General features: G+C 31.9%; 1 non-coding gene across 5 annotated transcripts in view; it reads left to right on the forward strand.

Moving 5' to 3' along the window:
• Positions 1-14,772, forward strand: part of LOC116277668 (uncharacterized) — a 299,305-nt gene that overhangs the window by 251,814 nt on the left and 32,719 nt on the right. For 4 of the 5 annotated variants that reach the window (XR_012075489.1, XR_012075484.1, XR_012075481.1 and 1 more), the window contains 2 exons: positions 9,847-9,955; positions 11,347-11,448. This is a non-coding gene — a transcript (uncharacterized protein). Of the gene's footprint in view, positions 1-9,846; positions 9,956-11,346; positions 11,449-14,772 lie in introns of those variants that run through there. The other variant, XR_012075482.1, reaches the window with a different exon arrangement.

Consider the following 14,772-nt stretch of genomic DNA (forward strand, 5'->3'; position numbering starts at 1 on the left):
TAGAGACTTGAAGCCAAATAAATTTTCACCCTGTCCATATTTACTATCTTCTTTTTCATTATAATCTTTCTTCTTGCTTTTGTGTTTACACACAAAAGCATATGGGGACATGGAGGGAACATAATTTATTCTACTTGTAAAATCAAATATAATCATTATCGTGATATGAGTTGTTATTTCTGTATCCACAGAGTAGATACCTAGAGAGAGAATATTAACTAATAATCTGTAAAAAAAATTTGTTGTTAAATTCAGTAACATAACTTTTTCCCTATTACTGCAGTAAAAATATCAGCATTTGCCTACTTTACTGTATTTTGAAGTATTAGTAGGAAATAAAATCCAGCTGTTATTTTATCAATGTGTAATATCCCCACACTTGATGAAAAAAAATCTTTCTCTAAGAATATCTGTTCTACTTTACTTTAAGCATTTTCTCTGTAAATATAGTAACTATCATCATAAATTATTTATAATGCCATTGATTTATTATTTCTTACTAGTATCTTTTATTTTTCCTTTGAAGTGTATTTTTCTGGCTTGCTGGTTCAAGATGGCATATTGATCCATATATATATGTATCCAATCACTGCAAAATTAGTGCAATGACAAAGGCAAATGAGGACTTGAAAATATATAATAATATCATACACAATCAAGGGAAATTGAAGACCACTTACCATTTAGCATGGCATTTGTTTACAAAATGATCTCTTTAGGTTTAGGTAACTCTTCCCTCCTCATCACCTTTTAATACAAGGAATCCAAAGGATATTAAATAACAACATTTATAAATTGTTAGCCAACTCTATAAAGAAAAGGCCCTTGCAGATTAGGAAATCTGATTACATATATACAGCATCTACTCTGACCCATCTGGAGTTTTCATAAATGATCAAATGGAAATGCATTTTTTACCTACATTGGTTCTTTATATTTATGGCACTCTAGATGACTCATCCAATTATTCATAAGCCTTTGTCTGTAAAAGTTTGAAGTGGTAATTTAAACTAATGTGAATATGTGTTTGGTATATACAATATACACATTTAAATAGTCTTTTAACCTTACTGGGTATATCAACGTGGCACTACTTAGACAGGCATGAAAGTGAAATATATAAAGATCACTTCTCTTCCACCTAAGGTGAATTTCATGAAATGGATTAATATTTGAGTTTCCCTTATGATTAAGAAAATGAGTACGAAGTACAACTTTTAAATTATACTCTATATGGGAATTCCCTTTGTAACATATCATGATAAACTGAGACTAGAGTAGAAAATTACCATTCTAACAGAAGCAAAATCATTTATTTTACCCTAACAGGATATCCTTAGTTCATGAGAATATGCTATTGTTCTTTAAGCTGAGGAGATTGACTTTCATAAGAAGGTTTTCTCGAAATTAATTCTTCTCAAGTTTATGCCACTCTGTATGCCCTTGCTATCTTTTTCTAACCAAGTACTATAATTTCAGGCTATTTAACTGCATTCATAGTTTTCATCTATTATATTTATTTTTAACCAGCTGAGTTATCATTTAAATAAGTTTTTAGTCAATATGAAGAATGCTGATAAAATAGTATTCTTCAATTTTTTCATTATAATTATGTTTTAAAATAACTGTACACTGAATTTTTATGTTAACCTACAGAATTAGAGATGTCATAATTTCTGTGATTTTTGTTTTAAGGTAATGTATGTTTTTGCTCTAAATCATGCTTTGCTTTGTCTCTAATTCGTTTTAAGCAATTTGTTTTTGCAATACTCAATATATTACCATGATTACCATGACAAAGTATCAGTATTTCCTAGGCCCTTTGGAAGGTACATTATATTTATAAGAATTTCACCTAACTTTCAAATGACAAGGCCTACGTGTTGTTCTCCATTGAATCTGGTTTAAGGGATGAATAAGTCAAAACATATCAAATTGTATTCTTTCAACATATGCAATAAATGTAAGTCAATTACAACTCTGTAAAGAGGTTAAAAAGTATGAAATAGAAGGTTGTGTCTTGATGTATGAAATAAATTTAAGTGGGAATAACTGAAGTGAGTCTAGATTCATAATCTAAACTAGAACTTCTTTTGCAAGTCCTCTTTGTACTTCACATATTAAAATGCAAGTAGCTTTGAAGGAAATGACGAAGAGTTCTGCCCAAGATATTGCATTTAGAATACAATCCTGACTTTAGAATGAAAAATAAATTAGGTACACTCTGGAATGTTATGGAAAGCAATGGCAAAGAGGCACTGTGAACATTAAGCAGGAAGTGAGTCTAAGTAAGAGAGAGCCGCAAATATTTACTCCTCACTGTTAGCACCACAGAGTGGTTGATTCGATTGGGTACAAGATAATATACTATTCCAGAAGATTTAAGAGAAATGATTTTTAAAAATAGAATACAGCTGCTTGGATAATAGAAAAAACATTTTCTTTATTTGCATCTCTCTGATATCATATACTCTAAAAGATAATCTGTGTATATGAAGTATGTTCTGATAACTTCTACATCATGAAACACTGCAAATATTAGAGATTCAGATTAAGTATAGCTCCTTTTTTATTTTTTAACCAAACATGAAACCCAATAATAGAATGTCACACTTGTACAAACAGAATCTGGAAAATTAGCACTGTGTACTTCAGTTTGTCACTTGTCAACAGCTATGCCTTTCAGCAAAATAAAATTTAAAAACTGAAAAGTATTTATGAAAGATGAGTAAGGAGCTCCAAGTTGTGTAAACTGAAAAGTTTTAAAGTTTTGTGAAATTCAGTAATAAGACTGTCTGAGTTATTAAAGACATATGCCTGCAAAATCATTTTATTTTTTAAAATTTTGTCAGATAAATCAGTTTAACAAATATTTTAAATGTGTTTTGAGCATACCAAGTGGTTGATTGCAGTTTCTTTAAACTATACAATAATTTTGATAACTTCAATTTTTCATTAAAAGCACGTATCTCAATTTTAAAATATTTTCTTTAAAATCTCTGAAATTTTTGAATTTTCATTGTAGAGTTCTTGCACTTTTAAATTAATTGTTTCTGTTTTTAAGCTTTTGTCAGTACACTTTTTTTTTAGTATTCATTAGTTTCATGTTAAAAAGTATAAGTACAATTAAATTTTAATATTGATGTTATATCCTGTGACCTTGATAAATTTACATGATAATTTTGATAATTTATTTTTCATATTATTTGGAGTTTTCCATGTTTACAATCATGCCATCCAAAAAATGGATATTTTTCTCTTTAAATTCCAATCTTTATGATTTTTTTCTTGCCTTATTTCATTTGCTAGGAATTCCAGTGTATATGGTCAAGTAAAACACATGACACTGGACATCTTTTCCTAATTTCCGAACTTGGGCAAAACAGTTTGCTTCATCATTAAATATAATGTCATCTGTAGGATTTTCATGTCCAAAATTTTTTTTTTATGGAAATTAACTTTAAAAAAATAGTTACATACTTAGAATTATTTTCATACAAACACTTTATAAAGTTTTGGGGTAGTAGTAGATACATATATCAAGAATTTATGATTTACTAAAAAAAAGAGTAAGAGACAAAGAATATTTACTTGACTAATATATGGTTCTTCTATGACTGGGAAGTTTTTGTAATTCTCTAAATTTTGAGATTTTCTCAGTTTATTAACATTATTGGTTAATAAACATTATATAAACAAACCTAATAACAATATAGTCCCCATCCCCAATCACAATAATTTTTATAATGGTAATTATAACAAAAATTTCAACATAAATTATCCTTAAAGAGAACTTTAAAATTTGAAAAATTCGAAACTGACCCCAGCAGATACTGTCATTACTCCCCTATAATCCTCTTCAATCACCAACACTTGAGTCTTTGTGCTTGTGTACTGTCCTCGGGGTACGAGGACCTGTTCTCCCTATGGTCAGCAAGAGTGGAAATCCCTGGGCAGTAACAGCTTTCCACCTCTTACCTTAGCTCTTAAACAATGCCTGGAGGGTGAGGAAGGATTAGCATACTGTTGCCCCTACCCCCTGATGGGGACAACTTGATCTTCATGGTCTCCAGAACTCCCAGATGCTTGCTCCCCTGAAATAGTAAGTCCAAGTTAACTTCATGGTACTTTGGCTTCCTTCCCTTCCGAAGGCCCATACTTTCTACGACTTTTAACTGAGAAGGAGATCCTTAAAGAAATCCTTAAAGAAATACATGATTCACATGAATCATGTATCAGTGTTAGTTTCTGGAGACTCAACCTGAGACTGTGGCCATCTTTACTTTTTAGCTAATAAGTAGGCTAGTCATATGTACCAGCAATGGATTGGTGTTTTCCATCAATCATTATTTTGCTAAGTTCAGTGCTTTTGATGCTTAACTAGAATACCCTATTTTATGTATTTCTTAAAAAAATGGACTGATGGCAGGGCTAGAAAAGAATGACCATCTAATAACATTTATACATTAGCTAATCAACTTGTGTTGCAGTTGTTAATGTTATCAAGAAATTATTATGTAATTTAACAGTCTCAGAATGAATGGAGAGAGAACGTTTTCTTCTCTGTGCTCCAAATTACTCTCTAATTACTTTAAATTCTTGGTTTATGAAATTGTTCTTTCTATTTGACTGTTACTTGGAAGCCAGCATAATGTTTCATTTATTTTGAATTCAGTACATCTTTTTTTAAAATCTTTTTTTTTTAATCAATAAAGACATAAATGAATAGAGTAGGTCAGGATTTGTGGCTTATGTATAGTCTTGAGCAGTAACAGACAAAATTGAGTCTCAAAGTCATAAATCTAGAATCAAAACAATTCACAGTAAAGGGGATGTTTGGTCAGCTCTTTGCTTCTTCTTCAAATAGATATTACCTAAAACTATAATAAAACCAGAGTAAATGAAATCTTTTTTCCCTTATCTTTATACTAACAAATGCTCAGTGGTAAACCTCATCTATATGTGTTTTGGCTTTAGTGATGTATCTTCATACTACTTTTAGAACTGAAGATTGATAGAATGTGTTTTGATGACAAAAGTTTGACTTGTCTTAGTTTTTGACTAGCATCTATGTTGGAGGTAATAAAATAGCAGCAGAAAGTAAGAACTCAGATCATTCAGTATTTCCATAGTGCATCTCTGGTTCCGGTGATATTGCCAAAGCATCCTAACAAACTGACAGTAAGCTAAGCTAATTTTAAGCTGTAAGATAATGTCATTTGAAAGCCAACAGAATGTCAGGATCTTTGTATATCATGAAGCTGAATTGAGTCATGGGAAAAAATCTTTAAGTGGGAGAAAGAGAAATAATTCTGAAAATAGTATTTTAATTTTCTACAAAAATACGGATTGACTTTATAGTGGAATCAAACTTTTCTGACTTTATCTTATAAAGGTACACATATATTTATATTATAAATTATATTTAAGAGTCAGTATACCTCTTCTTTTACATTGCAGTTACATAATAAATTTTTCATGCAGCAAACCAAAATGCCCCATTATCCACTTTTCTATTTATATTGAAGTATCATTTTTGTAATATGAGTTTTTTCTTAATACACTTCTTTATTACAGTATAAAATTTCCATAATTGGAATACCAATTTAACTCTAATCTTTTTTTAATTGAAAGTATGTGAACTATAAAATAGCAAAATAGAATATATCTTCAAGAGATTCTCTTTTATCTTTCTGTGCATAAAAAAGCCCTCCAACACTCTAATTAGCAATTGTATTAATAGCTTTGGGAACATTTAAAGCACTAAAATTTTTGGTAGAACTTAGAAATAATGGCAGCTATTTTACAGATTTGTAAATTTGCTGATCAGTATTAGATTGTAGTGAGTAATTCTAGTTGAAAGAGTGAATAAATAATATTTATGTATGGAACAAGTTAAGATTGTATTACAAAAATTATACCCACTATCTAATATGTCCTTTAAGCTGTCCTAGATTTTGTACGTTTATATGTAAAAAAGAATCATTAGCAAAAAGTGTTCAACTGTGCAAGTTTACAAGTGTACACACATACATTTATATATTCAAAATTGTAAACAATTTGCCTCTTGTAGGTTCAAATATTTCTAAAAGCAATGATGTTTAACTATGTAATCCTGTCTAAAGCAATACTCAAAAAAAGTCCATTCTCAAGGCACAGTATGATCTAACCTTTCTCTAACTACATCTCCCCCTTCTCTGCCTAGTTATCTGTGCTTGCTTCTAGCCTGCTTTACTGCCTCCTTTCTCTTCCCAGAAGTTGTGGAACGTTTACTTTGTCTTGGGACGTTTTCACTAGCCATCCCTCCTGTTTGGAACAATATTTCCTGAGACAAAGCCACAACTCTGTCACTTCTCAATGAAAGCTTTCTCAACCCTTATATCTAAAATTACAACCTGTTATTTGCTCCCCACATTTCCAAATTATTTTACCATGCTGTTTTTCTATAGCACTTATCTTCCTTTTACATACTGTAAAATTTATGTATTCATTATGTTCATTGCTTATCTGTTTGCCCCACTCACTAGAATGTAGCTCTGCAAAAATAGAATTCGTTTTAAACAAATATACCACAAAATCTGAATACAGTGCTCTGTACATAGTAGCTGTGCAAATAAATATCAAGTGAATAACTGAATTGAAAAAATAAGCAGATAAAAGCAGCAAAGCTTGAATCAAACAATAAATAATATAAATATGATGATATCCTACATCTTTTTGATGCTAAGGACTTGATATAATGTTAACCTCCTAGGTCCATAAGGCTGTTCATGAACTAAAGGTAAATATAATATATTTTCAGACTGAGATTATTCACTTACTTTCCTATACATTCATTTCTAGTAGCTTCATGATTAATCAACTATGTATCATTAGAAAACAGTGTGGGGAACAAGGTTTCCCTTTCATTGTGTTTTGACCTATAAGTTGATGATTGAAGAGACTACTTGTACATTGAGGAGTCCTTGAATACTTTAATTATGGATATGTTACCATGAAATTCTTTCCTGAGGATGTGAAGCTACTTTTCAAATTTTTCTAACTGGAAATATTCCACAGTAAATTAGGGATGCCCAATCCTGTTTCAGTTCCCTTTGTGGTTAATGGCAGTATATGATTCATGTACAGTGAATCACAAGATAACAAAGAAGTAAATTTTGGTAAGAATGTGGAAGATAACTTTGAGATATGAGAAAACAAGTATGCCAGTTGAGAGAAAGTGTTTGAAAAGGTCTGAAGACTTAAAAAGGCATGATGTGGTCAGGGAATGGTCAGTTCTCCAGTAGAATTGGTTCCTCTGGTGCTTGCTAAGAAGCAGTGGAAAATTAATCAAGAAAAATAAAATATGAGGAGAACTTTATGCCAAGCTAAACTTGGATTTATATGAGTGTTTTTAAGCACAAAAAAAGTGAGAACTAGTTGGATAGAACTTGAAACAAAATATGTTATTTTTGACAAGCATTTTTTTCATTACATTGCATGTATTTTGTGTGAGAATTTTATTTGTGCATGTTTGTATATGTTGGATATAAAAAGCTAAATTAGAATAAAGGTGTAAGGCACATTTAAATACAAAATTTGAAATGTAATGTATTTCTACATAAAAAATAACATTCTTTCACTTTTGTCCATTGGAAACCTAGGTTTTATTCAAACCTAAAACCTAATACTGCAGTTAGTGTTCGCTAAATTGATACACAAATTTTAAGAAACTTATATGGGGTTATAAACCATAAAATGTAGTGGTATAAAGAAACATTTAAAACTTATTATTTAGCACAATAGAGTGCTTTTCAAGTTGACTTTAATGGACAATCTGGAAAATTTACTTAAGTTGTTAGGTGACGTGTTGGTTTCTCTATTCTGTTCATTAGCTAATAGTAAGTATATTTAATACACATTGTTAGTTTGATCTTTTGACTGCACAAAATTATTTCACAGTTACTAAACACTGAAAAGTATTTTTATATTATTTATTTTATCTGGTGAGAGAACCTTTCCTCTTTCACAGCTTGCAGGGACACAAGTTCTGTCCTGATTCTTTTTCTTTTTTTATCCTACAAAGTTATGTGGTATATTTCTTGTAGTTTGGATTATAAGAGATCGTCTACCAGAGTTCAGTAGGTATTCTGTGAGAATTGTTCCATGTGTAGATGTATGTTGGATGTATTTGTGAGAGGAAGTGATCTTCACGTCCTTCTTTTCTGCCATTTTGATCCAAACTCCTTTTCATCCTCTCACATTTTACAACCATATCAATAGGCCTCTGGTTTAAAAGCAGTAGATTACAGGTTAAATAACTATAAGGGAAAGAACTATCAGGTACAAATCCTGTTTTAGAAGAAGTTCTCAGAGACCCAAAAACAATAGGGGATACCAAGTGAGGACGCTAAAAGGAGATAAAATCTCAGGCATCTCTAGGTTTATCAAACATAATAAAACACTCCTAGCCAGTAACACAAGTCCTAGCCAGATAAATATTGGCTATTTGTTAATATTTATTTATAAGAAAGGCCTATTTACCTCAGTTCTTATTTCCAACAGAGGATATTCAACATTCAAGAAAAAATTACAAGGCATATTAAAAAGTTAGAACAAACAGTATGAACAAGGGAAGCATCAAAGATTCAGTTGTAAGACAGATTTTGAAATTGTTACATGTTTAGACTAACTTGAGGAGAAGAAACTCCAGGGGATTCAGGGTTAGGATTTTCCCAACATTTTCTCGAGCTTTCTTTCAGAAATTCTTACATGAACTATCCAAGAGATTCTTACAGTGAATATATGAGACAAATCTTTTAGCTCTAGCGGGAGAAGCCAAGAGTAAACATTTTGAAACAAGCCTAGAGACTTCTCCGTAGCAAAGGACTACTATCCAGTGCAAAGGAACTTAGCCAGCATATTCTGAAATTTGCTCTTGGAGTAGGGGGACACTTCTTCCAACTGCAGCTTCTTCTAGTCTTTCTGCCTCACTAAAGTCATCAGGAGTCATGGCTTCACATGACTTCAGAAAAAAACAATTGGAAATACAGCAGCTATGCAAAAACATAGAGATTAGAGGGGGAAAATTGTGGGGGAACACTTGTGAAGGAGAGCGCTCTCAAACACAGGTGTAATAGTGACTAAGATATAATCGTATTTATAGAATGTTCTTTTCTTCCCTTCAAAGTAACACCAAAACATCCATAGGGCTACAATATATATATAAATAAAAGTAGATTATAGCTAATGTCACTCTCTCTGTGGATAAGTACATAAAGAAGCCAATATGGAAGACAAACCTAAGGATATTATAGGAATTTGAAGCATCTGATACTGTCAAAGAAAAAAATTGCACTAAATGGTGTTAAACAGGCAAGGAAGACTTTATTGCAATGGAGGAAAGAGACTGAACTCACCTCTGTTGACACAAAATGCTTGAAAGTTTTTAAGCACTGGGGTAAGTTAATGGAAAAGTAGCAGAGAATTTTATTTATTTGGGGATTTATTCAAAGTAATCAAGACAGGTTCATCATTAAAAATGCAACCCATCATGTCTTATGAATTGAAACAGAATAATCATTTGACAAAATTTAACACTCACTTGTGATAAAAACTCTAACCAAGTATGAGTAGAAGGAGAGCTCCTCAATTTGATAGAGAATATCTACAAAATCCTACAGCTAAGATTTATACGTGATGGTGAGAGATTGGAAGTTTTATCTTGGTACCAGGAAAAAGCCAGCATGTCCTATCTCACCACTGCAATTCGACATTAGAAGCTGGAATTCTTAGCTAGTACAATAAAACACAAAAATAAATGTGTCCAAATTGAAAAGGAAGAAATAAAACTGCTTTTCTTTGCAGATGACCATATTATCTATGTAGAAAAGACCACATAATCTACAAAGCAAACAGAGAAACAAAAAAGCTTCTGCAACTAATGAGCAAGTAGAACAAGACTATAGGATGTAAGGTCAGTACGGTTTTTTCCTTCTTTTTTCTTTTTTTTTAATTGAAGTATAGTCAGTTACAATGTCTCAATACACTTTTAAAAGTCAATTAGTTTCGTATAAACTAGCAATGAACAATTTGAATTTGACATTAAAACAATATGATTTACAATCGCACCCCCAAAATAAAATACTATAAATCTAACAAGATGAATGTAGAGTTTATAAGTGGAAAACTTCAAAACTGATTATAGTAATCAAATATCGAAATAAATGAAAATATTTTGTGTTCATGTATTGAAAGGCTCAATATCGTTAAGAGTTAATTCTTCCCAATTTGGATTTAAAGCAAGCAAAATCCCAGCAAGTTCTTTCACAGATACTGATAAATTCTTCTAAAATTTATATGGAAACCAAGGAGCTAATAGACAACAGAAAATTGTCAAAAGAAACTAAATTTGAAGAAACTCACCCTATCAGATTTCAAGACTTATTTTGAAGATACAACAATATTAGACAGTATAGTATTGGTCATACATGAAAGAATGGAAAGGATAGAGACCCTAGAAACAGATTAACACAGAGTTAATTAATGTGACAAAGCACAAAAATAAGTCAATGGATAATGAATAATTTTCAAGAAAACATATGGAAAAATTTAAAAAAAGAGAGAAAATCTAGCCATAGACCTTATTCCTTCCGCAGAGTTTAACTCAAAATGCATCACAGAAGAAACTGTAAAATGCATAAACTTCTAGGAGAAAACTGTGTTGATCTTGGGTTTGATGATAAGTTTTTAGATGAAATAGCACAATCCATGAAGAAAATAAATTGTTAAAATGGACTTTATGAAAATTAAAAAAAACTGTTCGTGAAAACACTATTAAGCCAATACATGTTTTTTAGTAGGTTTATGAGTAAACAAACTATATTCATACTATGAGTTACTATTGAGCGACTGAAAAGACATGTCTTATCAAGACACACAAAAACATGAATGAATCTTATGCATAATGTTATATAAAAGATTCCAGTCTGAAAAGGAAATATACTGTATAATTTCGTGTATATGACATTTATAACTTCTCACTCCTTAAGTATGTACAGAGTAAGTCAGTAAGCTACACATACTGACTTTCTTTTTAAAAATGCAGTATAGAAAAAGAAAGAAAAGTTACTTTACAGAAACCAAACAAATACTATCTCAGGAATGTGATCAGAGTCAACATGAAGAACACTAAGTCATGTTGTTAGTATGTTTCCTGATGTGGTGCGATGAGCATGGCACTTAACCTCTGTGGTCTTGATCTTTAGAACCCAAAACTCCAGTATAATCATGAGAAACATATGAAACAAATCTTAATTGAGAGACATTCTACAAAACAGCTTACTATTACTTATCAAATTTGTCAAGGGCATCAAAACTGGGGAATCTGAAAAACTGTCACAACAAAAAGAAGCCTAAGTAAGAAGATATGATGACTGAATACAACGTTGTATTCTGGATGAGTTTTTGGAACCCAGAAAAAGACATTTGGTAAAAACTAAGGAGATCTGTGTAAAGTATGACCTTTAGTTAATTAATAATAATGCATCTTTATTAATTCAGAAATGGTGTCAAATTTATCATATTAATATTAGATTTTAATAATAGTGGATACTGGATATAGGGTATATAGAAAATGTGCATTATCTTTTCTATAAGTCTACTATTCTAAGATTAAATGCTTATTTAAAAAGATATTCAAGAGGAAAAATCTTATATCTGCTTAAGGAATGAGGGGTAATACTTTCTATATCAGCCCTTTATTGAGAGCAGTGGAATTAATGTGCAAATTAAATTATGCAAACCCTGAGATATTTTTGGTGTATAATCATACAGCAGAATAGCTTCTTTCCTTTAATTTGCAGTTTATTTGAATTCCACCACCAGAAGAGATTGACTATCCCTAATATTAGGGGATATTCTGAAACTATTTAACAACAATACCAAAGACCATAATGAAGTGAAGAATGTTGGAATAAATGATCATTATTTTTTACTTTTCTTTTTTTTTGTTTGGGGTAGGGGGGTTCTTGGTGACCCTTCCCGTAGTATGATGGGGGAGCCCACTCATGTGAGCACATTATTTTTTATTTTTCAATTAACGTAGGTAAATTTTTAGTGAGAGATGTGACAAATTCAAATTTATTATTTATTCCATTTTTCATACATATTAATACCAAGACTGTGTATCTTTTTTTCTGCTACCTGGAATACTTTTTTCTTAAAATCTGTTAATGTATGGCTTTTATGCAAAGTTTCCATTGTGTCCTAGCTCAGAAAAATGATATAATGCTATTATGTAATCTAGTTACTCCTTTGATAAATATAGAAATCTACACAAAATCCTTTAAAACATTCATCAGTAATCTTATCACTTAATCCAACATTCTAAGTGTGACTCAAATTCTATACTTTCTTTCTGTTTTCCTTAAGCAAAATGAACAACTCACTTTATCAATTAAGAAAATTATTCCTCAGAATGATTAACAGCAGAGACAACTGCCTGAAAACACACACACACAGAATCCTTAAATATAATTTGTTTTCAACTTATTTTTTGGAATTCACCTTCTGTACTACCTGGCACAAATGGTAAACCTAAATAGATCATTTTATTATGTATGTCCTTACCCTGTCACCTGTATCTGCTCTTTCAAGACTTTGCTCAGACGAGGCAATTTATCAGTTGTGCCTTTCCATTTTTCTCACAATCTGTGTTCTCCCTTTTCTACCAGACCCCATACCCGATTTCAGAAATGAAAAAAATTTTTGAAAAGAAGTGTAGCAATTCATGGTGTATTGAGAGCTGAACTTGGTACATTTATTTCCTTACCTTCATGCCAAAAATGCTAAGAGGGCTGTATTTATGCCACAGTACTGAAGTTTTATGAGTCCGTATAAAAAAGGTACATGGTTAGAATTGATTCATCACATCCCAAAGTGGCATAATGAAAACAGCATGTCAAGATAAGGAAACTTAGTATAATACAGCTATCATTTCTGAGTAATCAGAAGCACGGGTGTGCTCTACATTACTCTGCAGGTAGTACTGTAGCATAAGGAGGCCAAATAAAGGAAGATGAAAAACATACATAGCTGTACCTGTATTTACGTATGCCCTATTTCCCAGTTTAGAGAACAAGTTTCCGTAGGAATGTATTAATGCTTCCGCCTTTTGCATATCTCAAATCCTCTGAGCTGTCAGTGACTAATTTTTGTGGAATGGCAGTATATGAGACCTCATATGCAATCCTATAAAATCTAGAATTCGACCACCTGGATTTGAATTCTATCTCTTTTACTTACACTTATTTTCTGAGTGTAACAATGGGAAAATTTATCTAATTACCCATTTTAATGTCTTTAAAATTGAAATACTGAAAATAACTTGTACTGTTATTGAATTGATTCTATATATAAATAAATAAATACAAAACAGGAGAGGACGATATAGCTTAAAAGTGACAGAATGCATGATTAGCATGCATGAGGTCCTGGATTCAACCCCCAGTACCTTCATTAAAAATAAAATAATAATAATAGTAATAACAACCTAATTACTCTCCCCTCAAAAACAAGATACAAAACACACAGTGTGATGCCCAGCATAATAAATATACAATAGATGATAACTACTCAGTACTTCCCTCTAGTAGATTCCCCCATATTGCAACACCGCAGTCAGTAAAGAGTCATTTCTTGCGGTAATTACCTGTATTCATAATGACAGATACTATCTTCAGTTGTACTGAAATTCTGCAGTAGTCAACCTAGAGTGTTGTTTTACCATTGAAAAGCCACACCGTCTTCAGTTAATAAGATGCCTAAAAGTTGTGCTTGTATTTTGAGATCAAAGAAGTACGAAATTTAGCTCCTGTCGCATCTTTACATTAGAAAGGGATGCTTGAAGATAAATAGGCATATTAGCATATTATGTATGACTAGAAAAAGTTAATTGTCAAACAGTTTTTGTGATCATAATTTAGAAATTGAAGCAGGGGAGCAAAATTTGCCACTCCAAAATGCATCTGTTTGGCACGCAGAAAGAAAATTAGAATAGAGTTATTGCTAAGAGAGCTCTCAAATGGGTGGCAGGAGGCCATTAAGGAAGTGTGACTTATGCATGTCTCAGCGTGGATGGAATCTGACCTCTTGACCACTTACTGTACTAACAATGGCATCCAGAACATCTGACAGGACACTTGCCCTAAAACAACTTATGATTCTTTTAAGGACAAATATTTCCTAATTTGCTTCAGAGTCAGTCACAGCCAGGCAACTTTAATAATTCTTGTGGCTTTCGTCTCTATATGCCTCTAACTCTTCCTCTTCCTTGGAACACTCTTTCAGTTTTACCAGAATCTGTGTCTCCTGAATTGCAATTCTTAAAGCCTCAAATAAACTATTTTCATATTAGCAGAGTTCTGAACATTTTTTTTTTTTGGTCAACAGGTATGAGCATTAATTTCGGTTGATTATTTTTAAGAAATCAAAAACTCAGGAAGTGGGGTTTTTTTTCACCTCCCACTTAGCTGTTCCCAGAATAGAACTACCCCAGAGATACCTCCAAGGAATATGCTAGATGTGGTGGGAAACTCAGGAGGGCCTGGAGATCAAAGTCCACGGCAAGACCCAGCCAACATCGGTTAACCAAACATATGCTTTTCCACCTCCATGTGAATTTCCTTCCTCTCCTTTAAAGTCCCAAACCACTACCTCAGCATCCTCTTTGGTCTTCATCTGAAGATCGTATGTAAGGTGAGCACTTTTGCCATTTTGGTGAGTTACTCAAAT

This window comes from Vicugna pacos, chromosome 1 (assembly GCF_048564905.1).
Source record: "Vicugna pacos chromosome 1, VicPac4, whole genome shotgun sequence".
Taxonomy (NCBI): domain Eukaryota; kingdom Metazoa; phylum Chordata; class Mammalia; order Artiodactyla; family Camelidae; genus Vicugna; species Vicugna pacos.